This window comes from Macaca fascicularis, chromosome 11 (assembly GCF_037993035.2).
Source record: "Macaca fascicularis isolate 582-1 chromosome 11, T2T-MFA8v1.1".
NCBI classification, from domain to species: Eukaryota; Metazoa; Chordata; class Mammalia; order Primates; family Cercopithecidae; genus Macaca; species Macaca fascicularis.
Window position 1 is genome coordinate 22,565,191 of NC_088385.1, and position 3,761 is coordinate 22,568,951.

Consider the following 3,761-nt stretch of genomic DNA (forward strand, 5'->3'; position numbering starts at 1 on the left):
ATTTTGCCAGGATCTGTATTTACCAATATTTGAGTACAATTGGTTCACAATTTTGTACTTGGGGTAATAGCTTCATTCAAGCCCAGAGGAGGAAAATTTCTTTATGCTAGATATTTTTCTAAGCATTCCCCCTTCTTCCCTCTTCTTCCTGCCTCTCCTTCAATCATACACTTAGAAGTCTATGATATGTAATGCCAAATAATTTTAAGGACCTAGGAGGAAAAGTAGGGACATAATACTATAAATCAAATAAAGCAGTCTCCGGGCTCAGGCTATCGAAGTTTGAGTCCCAAATTCAATGTTACTGTATGACCTTGGGGAGGTTACTTACCCTCCTATGTACCTCATTTTAAAATGAGGTTATAAAGATATATTTTAGTGTTGTTGTAGGATTAAGTGACATACTTGTAAATTTCTTAGAAAAATCCTTTATGTCATAATTCTATTATTCATTTATAGTTCTGAGGTCAAATATCAGTTTTGACTTCTTTTGTAGATGATGAAAAATATTCATTCCCACCTACCTTGTACAGTGGAAATCACACTGTCCTATAATTCACACCAGAAACATAAAGAGTTAGTGCCAAGATCCTCTATGTACTCTTTGATTAATGCTTCTTAATATTTGTCATCTCTACCTCCATTCTAAAATCCAACTTTTAGCTTTCATTTAAGAAAGGGAGTGTCTGTGGCCAAGGAAGGAGTGTATCCTTTCATTTCTATTCTGCTTAATTTCTGTGTCACTTGATTTTTTCCCCTAAATTGTACTCGCTCAATTTGAATGTATAGCAACATCAAACAAAAAAGCAGAAGTAATTAGGTTTGTCAGCCCACAGAATTTTGGACCAAATATCCATGAAGTGGTGGGTAGATTATAATACCTAATACAGAGTATCAGAATGAGCTCTTTCAATCCCACACATAGTCTCCATGTGGTATGAGATGCCACTGGCTTGAGCTGATGTAGTATTTTTTATATGAATGAAGGCTGTTCAAGGACTTATTTGTTTTCTTAACTAGTATAACCCTTTCCTCCATTTTCTTTATACTACACTTTGATCAGTGATGCCTTCTTTCATGTATTGTATGAAAAAGCAAATTTCAGTCTTGTCTTGATGAATTATAATTTCAAGAGTTCAGAGCAAAAATGATGTATGCTTCTGCACATGCATACGTATGCTTATAAAAAGTGACGGCTGGCCAGGTGCGGTGCTTACACCTGTAATCCTAGCACTTTGGGAGGTTGAGGCAGGTGGATCACTTGAGGTCAGGAGTTTGAACCCAGCCTGGCCAACACGGTAAAACCCCATTTCTATTAAAAATACAAAAAATAGCCAGGTGTGGTGGTGCATGCCTGTAGTCCCAGCTACTCAGGAGGCCAAGACATGAGAATTGTTTGAACCCGAAGAACACAGGTTGCGTTGAGCCGAGATCATGCCAGTGCACTCCAGCCTGGGCAACAGAGTGAGACTGCATCTCAAAAAAAGTGACAACCTGTAGAGACTTCTGTTTGCAAGTGAAAATGTTAAAGTGTCAAAAAAAAAATGTATATACCATGCAAAAAGTAAACCACTAAAGCTAGTATTCCACAGAAAACCACATGGATATCAAATAGACTTCTAGAATCTATTATAATAATGGATAGACCCCATGAACAAACACTTCAACAGGATAAATCTATTAGGAGAAATGTAATAAAATTTCCCTATGGGAATTTCTCTCTGAATGAAATTATCAGGTCTATTAAGAAATAAAAGGGAGAGTTTAAATATCTAAGACTTTTAAAACTCTGAGAATATTTTACACCATGGCTATCAAAACAGACTGTTGAACTGAAAAATGCCTTATACTGCAGGGAGAACTGGCTTAGAGGTAGAGGAAAAATAGTAGAGAGAAACAGATAATTTAGATGATTAATAGTATGGTATGCTTAGATTTAAAGGGAGGGAAATGAAAGAGTGTACATATCAAGAAGCAAAGAAAGGTAGTCTCTTTTTCCAAGGCTGACTCAGTGCTTCTGGAGCTAAGTGTTTCACAGTTGGAGAAGTAGGAGGGCAAGCTGCTAAGAGAACTAGGAACTACTCATGCATTGTCTGTATTCCTGAAGGGTAGAAAGTGGAGTACTCCAGGTGTATTGTTCTGTGATCATCAGGAGGATTTGGAATTAGATAACCTTGAGGGGAAGTCACCCTCCATAGTCTGTAGCCATTGGAAATGTGTCAGTGCTTCCAACAATAAATCCACCTTAGCTCAGCTGTGCAGCAACCAAAATAGCATGCTAGTGGTACAAAAACAGGCACATAGACCAGTGGAACAGAATAGAGAGTCAAAAAATAAGGCCACACACCTACACCTACGACCATTTGATTTTCAACAAAGCTGGCAAAAATAAGCAATGGGAAAAAGACTCCCTAGTCAATAAATGGTGCCGGGATAACTGGCTAGTCATATGTAGAAGATTGAAGCTGGACCCCTTCCTTACACCATATACAGAATCATCTCAAGAGGGTTAAAGACTTAAATGTAAAACCTAAAACTATAAAAACCCCGGGAGACAACCTAGGCAATACCATCCTGTACATAGGAACGGACAAAGATTTCATAACAAAAATGCCAAAAGCAATTATAACAAAAGTGAAAATTGAAAAATTGGATCTAATTAAACTTAAGAGCTTCTGTACAGCAAAGGAAACTACCTTACTTACCTAGCAGGGGAGATACTGTGATCCCAAAGGTGGTTTTCCCAGAGTAAGGCTCACCTATTGCACGCTGGGTGTGCTGGCCCTTGTGATTTTCCCAAATGCAAGAAACTTGACTACGTAATTTGTGGTCATGGGCTGGGGGGTGCGGGGTGGACTGTGTTTGTGCTTTCCCTGTGTATACTGTTAAATAATTTTTAAAAGTTAAAATGAAACTGTCAGCAGAGTGAACAGACAACCTACAGAATGGGAGAAAATTTGCAAACTATGCTTTGAACAAAGGTCTAATATCTAGCATCTGTAAGAAACTTAAATTTGCAAGAGAAAAACGACCCTATTAAAAAGTGGGCAAAGGACATGAACAGACACTTTTCAAAAGAAGACTTACATGTGGCCAACGAGCATGTGAGAAAAAGCTCCACATCACTGATCATTAGAGAAATGCAAATCAAAACCGCAATGAGATACCATCTCATGCCAGGCAGAATGGCTATTAATAAAAAATAAAAAAATATGGATGTGGAGAAAAAGGAACACTTATACACTGTTGGTGGGAGTGTAAATTAGTTCAGCCATTGTAGAAAGCAGTATGGTGATACCTCAAAGAGCTAAAAATGGAACTACCATTTGACCCAGCAATCCCATTGTCATGGGATCTTTGGGGTGCTGCTTTTCTGGCCAGAAACCTCTGTGGCTGGTGGTGCCTTTGCCTGAGTTTTGTCGAGCCCACTGGGCTTGTTCTGTCCACTCAGCCTGGCAGGCTGCGCTTGGCTCATGCTACTGGCCTCGATCCCATCCCTGTCAAGGGCAAGCCAGGTGTGGAGCAGTGAGGGGTTTGTGAGTGAGCATGGGTTTTGGTCACTGTGCAGTCAGACATACCAGCTGCTGCAGTGGGGTGGGCGACTCCAGGTGCTGGCATGGGCAGCTCCAGCTCTCTGCGAGGCTGTTACTGGACCAGGTGCACTGCAAGCAACTTCCACAGCTGACACTGGGAACATGGTGGCACCTGGAAGCTTGGAGATGCCAGGAACCACAGGGCCCTAAAGAGAGAGTCACAGCCCT

At 40.2% G+C, this 3,761-nt stretch overlaps 1 pseudogene; it reads left to right on the forward strand.

Annotated features, from left to right (window-relative positions):
• Window positions 1–2,697: 2,697 nt before the first annotated feature.
• On the forward strand, window positions 2,698–2,877 carry LOC123567828 (U1 spliceosomal RNA; annotated as a pseudogene).
• Window positions 2,878–3,761: the final 884 nt, after the last annotated feature.